This window comes from Moschus berezovskii, chromosome 5 (genome assembly GCF_049115385.1).
Source record: "Moschus berezovskii isolate FMDL1 chromosome 5, NW_MosBer_1.0, whole genome shotgun sequence".
NCBI lineage: Eukaryota > Metazoa > Chordata > Mammalia > Artiodactyla > Moschidae > Moschus > Moschus berezovskii.
Window position 1 is genome coordinate 14,928,751 of NC_142464.1, and position 12,080 is coordinate 14,940,830.

Consider the following 12,080-nt stretch of genomic DNA (forward strand, 5'->3'; position numbering starts at 1 on the left):
TTCTTCAAGCCAGATAGTGCTACCTGCAACCATCTTCCTTCACTTATTTATTGTGATGGTTATTCTGTGTCTTTTGCCTTCCTCATACAGTTTAAAGTCAGTTTGTCAATATTCAAAAGATAACTTTCCGGGGCTTCAAATGGGATTGCATTGAATCTACAGGTCAGTTTGGGAAGACCAGACAGCTTGACAAAATTCAGGCTTTCTAACCACAAATATAGAATATCTTATTTATAATTTACTTCTTTGATTTTATTCATCAAAGTTTTGTAATTTTCCTCATGTTGATTTTGTACATATATAGTTATATTTATACTCATGTATTTCAATTTGGGAGGTGGTATGTAGGCTGCAGTCCATGGGGTCGCTACGAATCTGACACGACTGAGCGACTTCACTTTCACTTTTCACTTTCACACATTGGAGAAGGAAATGGCAACCCACTCCAGTGTTCTTGCCTGGAGAATCCCACGGACGGGGGAGCCTGGTGGGCTGCCGTCTATGGGGTTGCACAGAGTCAGACACAACTGAAGTGACTTAGCAGCAGCAGCAGTACAAATAATACCATGTTTTTAATCACAAATTTCACTTGCTCATTGCTAGAATATAGGAATGCAGCTGACTTTGATGTAATAACCTTTGTATTTTGCAGTCTTTCTATAATCACTGATTAGTTCCAGGAGTTTGATTTATGCACATTTTCTACATAGATAATCAAATCCCCTGTCAGCAAGTCAGTTTTATGTCTTTCTTCCCAGTCTATATACTTTTTATTTTCTCCCATTTATTTGCTTTGGTAATACTTCCACTAAGATAGTGGAAAAGGTGTATTGAGAAAGGACATTCTTACCTTGTCTCTTGAGTTTACTGAGAAAACCTCAGATTTCTCAACATTAACTAAAATATTAGGTGTGTACGTTGTTTTCAGTAGATATTCTTCATCAAGTTGAGGGTGTTCTTGTCTATTCCTAGTTTTTTGAGTTTTATCATGCATGGATGCTGGATTTTTGCCATGCTTTTTTCTACATTTGATGATCTAATCATGTGACTTTTCTTCTTTTGGCCTGGTTATAAGATGGATTACAATAATTTTCAAATTCTGAACCAGCTTTGCATACTTGGGATAAACCTCATATCATAGTTTATACTTATTTTGTGCTTTTTTGGATTCAACTTGATAATATTTTATTGAGGATTTTTGTGTCCATGTTCATGAAATATATTGCTTTGTAGTTTTACTTTATTGACATCTTTTTCTAGTTTTGACATTAGAGTAATGCTGGCCTCACAGAATGAGTTAGGAAGTAATTATTTTGCTTCTATATCTAAAAGAGATTGCAGAGAATTAGTAAAATTACTTGTCAAATGTTTGGTAGAATTTACTGGTGGATTCAACTGCATCAGGTATTTTATGTTTTAAAAGGTCATTAATTATTGATTCAATTTTGTTGGTACATATAGGCCTATTAAGATTATCTATTATTTTCCTCTGTGAATTCTGGAAGCATATGTCTTTAAAGAAATTGACCATTTTATCTAGGTTATCCAGTTTGTAGGAATGGAGTTGTTTATGGCATCCCTTTATTAGACTTTAAATTTCCATGGGATCTATAGTAATGTTCTGTTTTATTTATGATATTAGTAAGTCTTTTTTCCTAGTAGTGAGCTTGGCTGAGGTTTATTGATTTCTATTGATCTTTCAAAGAGCCGGTGTTTGATTTCAGTGATTATTTTTGTTGTTGTTTTCTCTATTGTTTCCAGTTTCATTGATTTCTTCTCTAATTCTTCTTTCCTTCTACTTATATTGCATATAACTTTCTCTGTTTCTAGTTTCTTGGATGAAAGCTTCGATTATTGCAGATCTTTTCTAGCATATGCATTCAGTACTATAAATGGCTCTAAGCATTGCCTTTATTTACTGCATCCCACAAATTTTGATGGGTCACATTTTCATTTTCAATTACTTCAAAATATTTCCTTTCCTTTGACACTTCTTTGGCTCGTGTGTTACTTAGAATTGTATTGCTTCTGTTCTGTTCTGTTCAGTCACTCAGCCGTGTCCCACTCTTTGCGACCCCGTGGACTGTAGCCTACCAGGCTTCTCCATCCATGGGATTCTCCAGGCAAGAATACTGGAGTGGGTTACCATTTCCTTCTCCAGGGGATCTTCCCGACCCAGGGATCGAACCCGGGTCTCCTGCATTGGAGGCAGACGCGTTAACCTCTGAGCCACCTTCATGTATTTTGGGATTCCAGTTTTCTTTGTTATTGATTTTTGGTTTAGTTCCACGTTGGTCTGAAAGGATGTATTATGTGATTTCTTTGTTCTGTGACCCAGAATGTGATCTATTTGGTGAATAATTGTATGTGAACTTGAAAAGAATGTGTATTCTTCTGTTGGATGAAGTAGCCTATAGATAATAATTGTATGCAGTTGAATGATAGTATTGTTGAGTTCAGTATGTATTGATTTTCTGCCTGCTGAAAAAATCTATTTTTGGGAGAGAGGTGTTGAGGTATATAACTAATAGTAGACTCACCTATTTGTCAGCGCGGTTGTATCAGTTTTTGCCTGATGCTGTTAAATGCTCTGTTAGATGTGTGCTCGTTAAGGATTGTAATGTCTTGTAGAAGAAATGTCCCCCTTTTCATTTTGGTATGTCTTTCATTATTCCTGATTAATTTACCTTGCTTTGACGTCTGCTCTATGAAATTAGTACAGCTAGTCCTACTTTCGTTTAGGTGAATTTGGTATATTTTTCTCTCTTTGCTTATTCTTAATCTACATGTGCTTTGTATTTAAAGTAGGCTTTTTAAGTTCACTTACGTTTTTTGATCCACTCTGACAGTCTTTGTCTATTAGTTGGTATATTCAGATCATTGATACTCAAAGGGATTATTGATAGAGATGGATTAATATCTACCATGTTCATCAATACAGTCTTCTTGTTGCCATTGTTCTTTGTTCCTATTTTTATCTTCAACTTTTTTCTCCTTTTGCGGTTTTAATTGAGAATTTTGTAATACCATTTTATCTTCTTTCTTAGCATATCAGTTATGCTTTTGTAAAAAATTTAGTGGTTACCTTCAAATTTGCAGCATATATTAACAACAACTCCAAGTTCACTTTCAAATTACAGTTTACTACCTGAAGGGTACTTCAAGTACCTTATACTAACCAAATCAGTCTCATTCCTCTCTCTCATCCCTTTGGCTATTGCTGTCATTCTTTCACTTTTATAAACATACATAAGCATGTAAATTATATACATAATAAAGTACATGTTGCTATTAATTTGAAGACCCAAGTTTCTGACATATTTTTTTTAACATGCTTTATAGGTGTACAAGATAGTGATTCCCAATTTTAAAGGTCATACTCCATTCATAGTTATTACAAATTATTGGCTATATTCCCTGTGCTGTATAATGCATCCTTGTAGCTTATTTTATACCTAATAGTTCATTCTCTTTAAAGAACTGCTTTTCATATTTCTTTCATGACAGATCTGGCAAAAAATTCAATTTTTGTTGGAAAAGTCTTTTTCTCCTTCCATATTTGAAGGATAAATTCATAGGGTACAGCATTGTAGGTTAGTGGTCTTTTTTTGACCATTTAAAGTGGTTCATTCTATCTCTTATTTTTTGCATGGTTTCTGAAAAGAAGTTAGATGCAGTTCTTGTCTTCATTCCTCTATATGCTTATAGAGTATAGAGGAGCTGCTTTTTTATCCTTTGGCTGTTTTCAAGATTTTTTTCTTTATCTTTGATTTTCCATATTTAGAAAATGATATGGTGTTGCTGCTAAATCACATCAGTCATGTCTGACTCTGTGCCACCCCACAGATGGCAGCCCACCAGGCTCCTCTGTCTCTGGGATTCTCCAGGCAAGAAGACCGGAATGGGTTGCTATTTCCTTCTCCAATGTATGCATGCATGCTAAGTTGCTTCAGTTGTGTCTGACTCTGTGTGACCCCATGGACAGAAGTCCACCAGACTCACCTGTCCACGGGATTCTCCAGGCAAGAATACTGTAGTGGGTTGCCATTTCGTTGTCCAGAAAATGATATGTTGAGGTATAATTTCTTGGGCATTTATATTGCTTGGTTTTCTAAAACCCTGCTTCACCTGTCATTACATGTCTGACATTAAATTGGGGAAATTTTCAGTCATTATTGTCTCAAATATTTCTTTTGTTATTTTCTTTTTCTACTCCTTCTGATATTCCCATTACAAATATGCTATAACTTTTAACTCCAGGAAATAATGAAAGACAGGGAAGCCTGTCATGCTGTAGTCCATGGGGTCACAAGGAGTCGGATATGACTTGGAGACTGAAGAGCAACAACAACAATAACTGTTATAGTTGTTTTCCTTGTCTCTCAGTCATTAGAAATTCTGTTCTAGTTTTGTTTTGTTTTTTTGCCCCCATTCACTGTTCTCTTCACTTTTCATTATTGGAGGTGTCTATTGATATATTTTCAAAGTCACAGATTCTCTCCTCAACTGTATCCAAAGTGTACTATTAAACCCATAAAAGTCATTCTTCTTTGTGAAAGTGATTTTTATTTATAGCATTTCTTTTTATTCTTACTATCTTCATTATTTACCTACATTGCCCTTGTGTTCTTGCACACTGATGAGCATGTTAGAGTAATTAGTCATACTTCTTTTAAATTTGTTGTGTTGTTTAGTCACTAAGTCATGTCTGACTCTTTTTGTGACCTCACAGACTGTAACCTACCAGGTTCCTCTGTCCATGTGATTTTTCAGGCAAGATACTAGAGTGGGTTGTCATTTTCTCCTCCTTATCTTCACAACCTAGGAACTGAACTTGCACCTCCTGCATTGGCAGGTGTATTCTTTACCACTGAACCTCCAGGGAAGCCCTTGTTTTAAATTCCTGGTATAATAATCCCAATTTTCCTGCCATGCCTGGTTCTGATGCTTGTTCTGCCTCTTCAAATTTTGTTTATTGTCTTTTGAAATAGTTTTCAGTGTTTTCTTGATAGATGGTCATGATGTAACAAGTAAAAGGGACTGCTGCAAATAGATCATTTTTACTGAGGTAGTGAGGTGTGGGGAAGGGAATTCTCTATGGTCCTGTGTGATTAGGTCTCAGTTTTTTATTGAGTCTGTATCTGGTCTGTAAGAAACACTTGTGAAGTTCAGTTTTTTCCACCCTCCTTAATAAGTGGGATAGGTTGGCTATTGGCTGAAGTTGAAATTTACCCTTCCCCGGGTCAGTTAGGCTCTGATGATTTCCGAGCACATTGGACTGTGGTTTGTTTATCCTGAGGGCAGACTTTGTTAAGGAGAACAGTGTGGTCTTGTGTATTTCAAAGTGGGTCCATTTACCCTTCCTCTACCACAAGTTAGAGGGGATTTTTTCTGTGATATTTGCTGTGGCAATCTGGTTGAGTTGCTGGAAGTAAATCTTGCAATACAGCAGGGGTTTCCCTATAAGTTTAATTTTTATTTATTTAAACATTTATTTTTGACTGTGTGGTCTTCATTGCTGTGTGGGCTTTCTCTTTGTGGGCAAATGGGGGCTACTCTCTAGTTGTGGTGTGTGGACTTCTCATTGCAGTGGTTTCTCCTGTTGTAGAACACAGACTCTAGGACCATGCACTTCAGCAGTTGTGACTCCAGGTTCTAGAGCACAGGCTCAGTAGTTGTGGTGCAGTCTTAGTTGCCCTGCAGCATGTGGGATTTTCCCATATCAGGGATTGAACCCATGTTTCTTGCATTGGCAGGCAGATCCTTTACCACTGAGCTGCCAAGGAAGTACGCCCACCCAGACTTTTCAGATTTCAGAGTTGCTGCACTGAGCTCCTGGCAATTTGTCAATCACAGTTTGGATTTCCTACCCTGGCTCTGGTTCCAGAGGCAGCTTCCTCCCCTCCATGTCTTCTCTGATGATGAGTTTTTATTCCCTGTATTTGTTTGTCTGCCCATCTTTCCAATCATGAGGGTGGTGGTCTTCTTTCCTCTCTTATGGGTCCTATCAGTTCAGTTCAGTTCAGTCGCTCAGTAGTGTCTGACTTTTTACAACCCCATGGACTGCAACATGCCAGACCTCCCTGTCCGTCATCAACTCCTGGAGCCTACCCAAACTCATATCCACTGAATTGGTGATGCCATCCAACCATCTCATCCTCTGTCATCCCCTTCTCCTCCTGCCTTCAATCTTTCCCAACATCAGGGTCTTTTCCAATGAGTCAGCTCTTTGCATCAGGTGGTAAAAGTATCGGAGTTTCAGCTTCAACATCAGTCCTTCCAATGAACTCCCAGGACTGATCTCCTACAAGAGTTATTTTCTTTTTTGACTTTGTTCATATTTTCATTTGTTAGGATGGAGTAGCAACTTCCAAGCTCTGGACATGCAAAACTGGAACAATCCTGACATATGCTGTCATATTCAGAAAACAGTGAGGTGATGTGGAGGCCTTATGTAACTTCACCTTAACTTGTCTCAGTTTGCAGGGTCCCATGGTATGGTCATAATTTGACAGAAGTTTCATATTTCTCTTGTATGCTGCTTGAATTTTTTTTTCAGCTAATATATATAAGGTAAAAGATTAAAAATATAACCTACTTTTCTTGATATTGTTGTTCAGTTGCTAAGTCATGTCTGACTCTTTGTGACCCCCATGGCCTGGAGTACTCAAGGCTTCCTTGTCCTTCACCATCTCCTGGAGTTTCCTCAAATTCATGTCCATTGAGTCGGTGATCCTATCCAATCGTCTAATCTTCTGTTACCCTGTTCTCCTGTTCTCAATCTTTCCCAGCAACAGTCTTTTCCAATGAGTTACTTCTTTGCATTATGTGGCCAAAGTATTGGAACTTCAGCTTTAGCATCCATCCTTCTGATGACTATTCAAGGTTGATTTCCTTTAGGATTGACTGGTTTGATCTCCTTGCAGTCCCTTGGACGCCAATACCACAAATCAAAAGCATCAATTCTTTGGTGCTCAGCCTTCTTTATGGTCCATCTCTCACATCCATACATGACTACTGGAAAAACCATAGCTCTGACTATGTGGACTATCAAACCTATTTTAGTACAGTGATGTCTTTACCTTTCAATATACTGTCTAGGTTTGTCATAGCTTTCCTTCCAAGGAGCAGGCGTCTTTTAATTTCATGGCCACAGTCACCGTCCTTAGTACTTAAATATTCAGTATTTAAGTAGAACATCCTTTGTAGGTAAGGCCCTTATAAAGCCTTTTAAGGGCTCAAAGCAACAACAACAAAGAAATAACAATTTCATATTAAAGTATATTGTCTTTATTTTTAAAATACCATGGAAAAGATTTGGCCACTATGAGATCTATGAAAGGTTTCCTCCTGATAACTGAAGTCATTGTGTTTTGTTTGTTGTTCACACAGTCAAAACATACAGTGATTTCTCTATTGTGTTCTTCTCATGGTTCTCTTAACATATGGCAGATGTAACATATCCATGCCTCTGATTTTATTAGAAGAATGGCCAACAAAAAAACAATGGGTCTTATATGCATAATATTTATATGCACTTAAAAATAAATAACATGAGTTTTTCATTTTCATGTCTTGAGTATTATTGATCTGAATATCAAAAAGGTTCAGGTGTAAGTTTAAATTAATTTGGGGGAAAATGCTTTTTATTTAACAATTATTACTCTGGTTTAGCTTTTACATTGGAAGATATAAGACACATTTGATCAAATTTATGACAGCTTATTTAGTATAATATGCTAGACTCTATTAAAGTAATTTGAATAATTTATTTTAAGCAATGCAATTGTACTGTGCAAATGAACTTTCAAAGTTCATGGAAAAAGCGTGAGACAAGTTGAAAAGGGATAACTATGCCAGATGTTCTGTTGCCTGTATTGCCAGGATCTCAGGACTTGATAATGAGCATATAAGGTCATAGAGGATTGTAAAGGATTAAGAAATATCATTACAAGTTATGATATTAAAAAGAGAAGAGAACAAAAATAAGATTCATGCCAACATTATCATTGTTTTATTTAATTTTTAAGGATTCTTGTTTTTAGAGCAGTTTTAAGTTTATAGCAAATTGTAACGGTACAGAGCTGTTCCATACTCCTATCTTCCACACATATATTATTCCCTTGTGTATGTGCTTGCTAAATCACTTCGATTGTGTCTGTCTCTTTGTAATCTTATGGACTGTAACCTGCCAGGGTCCTCTGCCTATGGGATTACACAGGCAAGAATACTGGAGTGGGTTGCCATTTCTTCCTCCAGGGCATCTTCCCAAGCCAGGGATCAAACCTGTATTAGTCCCTTAAAACCCTGTTATCAGCATCACTCACCAAATGCTACATTTTTTTGTTTTTTTAACCAAGGAAAGATGTTCATTGTCATAATCACCCAGAGTCAGTGGTTTACATTATGTTTAACTCTTGGTTTTGGACATTCTCTGTATAACAGATACGATTCATTACAGTTTCTTACAGAATATTTTCACTGCCCCCAAAATCTTTTGTGCTCTCCTACCCCACCCCTGACAACCACCAGTCTTTTTATTGTCTGCATAGTTTTTCCTTTTCCAGAATGTCATATAGTTAGTATCATACAGTAAATAACATTTCCAGATTGCCTGACTTCACTTAGTTATATACATTTAAGTTTCCCCTATGTCTTTTCATGGCTTGACAGCTCATCACTTCTTATCCCTGAAATAATAGTTGTCTGAGTATACCACAGTTTGTTCATTTACCAACTGAGGGGATATCTTATTTCAAAGTTTTTCTAATTAGGAATAGAGCTGCTATAAATAGGCATGTATAGACTATTGCACAGGTATATGTTTCAACTCCTCGGGGTAAATACCAAGGAGCTTGATTGCTAAATAATATGATAAGCATGTATTTGTGGTGGTTTGGCCACTAAGCCATGTCTCCCTGAGACTCCATGGACCATAGCCTGCCAGTCTCCTCTGTCCATGGGATTTTCCAGGCAAGAATACTGGAGTGGTCTAGCTAATTTTTTTTTAAATAAATTGTTGTCTGATATTTACTCCCCAGTTAAATTCAAATACTTTAAATCAAGACAGGTTATCAGAGGAGTGGCGATTAATTCATACAATCAAGTACATAGACTCTTACCCTTGTATTTTTTACCTCTATGAGCTATTAATGACCATGATCTATAAGAAATTTTCTAGTAGCTTCTAGGTTGTTTGGGATCCCAAAGTGACCCCCCTCCCAGTCATATTAAACTATTATCTTAGTTTTGTCATGTTCTTGGGTAACGTGTGTGCATGTAAACTTTGAGAGGTCTCATCCCCCTGTAGGCGAGGTACACAGAGCAGTGGCAGTGCGAGAGGGGAGGAGCTTCTTTATGGTTGGATGTGAGTCTCTTTGCCGTGATGCGGGAGGGGGAGGACTGCCCAACGGTGCTGGTGCAGCAGAGCCTGCGGGACCCTGTCAGCTTTCCCACGGCCTCACCTGTCCAAGGAAAGCACCTGATTTTCCTGTACCTGAGAGTCAGATCTGTCTATCAGCTCAATAAAGCCAATGCCTCTTGACTGAAAGCAGTCTTTTAATTTTGAGAGAAGGGCACCTGTGTTACACTTAGCTTTGACTGTATGGCCTCTCTCAGGTAGGACAGTGGACACTTCAGCAGATGATGGTGTTACCAGAATCCCTCCAAGACAAAATCACTGACTCCCCCAGTCAAATGCCAAGATGCTATATAAGCCACCCCACAGAACTCAAAAACCCCCTGAGGAGAAAGAAATAGCAACAACAAATGGGGATGGGAAACATATTGATATGACTAAATTTTCACCTAAGAGAGAGGTTAAATTGAACTTTACATATAGCCATATTTCATGTAAAACTGATTCTTGTGCACTGGAAAATTGTGTGCACAATATATAGCAAACATGGAAATCGAGACTATGTCATATTTTTGTCAAATAATTAAGCAATTGTTTGTCTAATTACTGTCATGCTGATAAACAGTGTCCTGTTTCTTAGTGTTTCCAACTTTCCACTGGATAGTATACTTACCTTGTAATTTGGGAAGTGCATTGACTTATTCTTCTCAGCTACTACAACAAAATACCAAAGACGGGTGGTGGTAACAACAGAAATTTGTTTCCTCACAACTCTGGAAGCTAGAAGCCTAAGATCAAGGTGCCCTTGGTGTTTGGTGAGACCCTTTTTCCTGGCTTGCAAACCACAGCCTTGTTGCTGTGTGTCCTTACCTGGCCTTTCCTCTGTGAACTCACACACAGTGCCATTGTATCATGAATCAGTAATATCCTTATGACCTCATTTAACCTCAATAATCTCCTTAAAATCCTTTTCCAAATACAAACACCTTGAGGGGAAAGACTTCAACATGTGAATGTTGAGAGCATACAACTCAATCTCTAGCACACATTTTTGGACAGACTGTTACATGCTCACTTGTTAGCCTCTAGGCCAGAATGTAAGGTAAATCTTGTCCTTTGTACACACATCATGGTGACCAGTGCTAGGACATCCTGAGAGACACTTGTAATTCCACCTCCAGATCAACTGCCAACATGCAGCAATTCATAGAGAATGTTGTGGCTATCATTTCTTCAGTGTCTGGTGTCATGGAAGAAGTTTGAGATGGCTGCTGCTGCTGCTATTGCTAAGTCACATCAGTCATGTACAATTCTGTGCGACCCCATAGATGGCAGCCCACCAGGTTCTCCAGGCAAGAATACTGGAGTGGTTTGCCATTTCCTTCTCCAAAATTTGAGATTAGGGTCTTAAAAAATAATATTTTCATTTGTTTGTAGTTTTTTTTGTGAAGTGAAATTTATTCCCTCTAAGCCTGGGTGAACTATTATCAGGAAGCCTGGCAGGTGTTCCACTCTGCTAATGGAAGTATCCATGATGACTCTTATCTTCTCTATATTACAAGTTCTTTTTATTTATGTTTTCAGTTCAGTTCAGTCTCTCAGTTGTGTCCGACTCTTTGCGACCCCATGAATCACAGCCTGCCAGGCCTCCCTATCACCAACTCCTGGAGTTCACTCAAATTCATGTCCATCGAGTCGGTGATGCCATCCAGCCATCTCATTCTCTGTCGTCCCCTTCTCCTCCCACCCCCAATCCCTCCTAGCATCAGACTCTTTTCCAGTGAGTCAACTCGTCGCATGAGGTGGCCAAAGTATTGGAGTTTCAGCTTCAACATCAATCCTTCCAATGAACACCCAGGACTGATCTCCTTTAGAATGGACTGGTTGGATCTCCTTGCAGTCCAAGGGACTCTCAAGAGTCTTCTCCAACACCACAGTTCAAAAGCATCAATTCTTCGGTGATCAGCTTTCTTCACAGTCCAACTCTCACATCCATACATGACCACGGGAAAAACCATAGCCTTGACTAGATGGACCTTGGTTGGCAAAGTAATGTCTCTGCTTTTTAATATGTGACATTTATGTTTTAATATGTGACATTCTCTGAGGATCAGATGAATTTGGGAATAGACCAAATAATATTTTTTCTGTAACTTATCTCTGATCTCTCCCAAATTTGATTAAATTATATAAAAATTTTTGTAGGTTAAATCTTTATGATTTTTTTTCCAGTTGCCTCAAATCCTGGCGATTCTGTTCATTTCAATAAATATTTAAGAATATGTATACCAGGTCTTTTAGACTTTTCATTTTTCTTTTACTTAGGCTTCTTTTGTTATGGATGGAAGGGAAAACCACTGTAAATAGCATTGAGATACAGAGATTATTGAGTAATAAAATATGACCCAACCCCTGGGGTATAATTGAACAGAAACCACAAAATTGTATCTCATTTCAGCTCTTCTCTGCATTCCTGCTTCATGCTATGATAGCCCCACTAGAGACACTTGTGCTAAGCAGGATAAGGATACTTAGCTGAGAGAGTAATGCCATCTGATACAATAGAGACAGGTCTTAGAAAAGGGTGACCAAGGCTGGTTAGGCATCATGTCCTTCAAGTACAACCCTGCCCTTGGAAACACAAGCTGCTCATGTGTTCTGAGCTCTCTGTGGATATTCTGTATCACTGGATCTATTACTGCTCACTTCCAGTATTCATCTC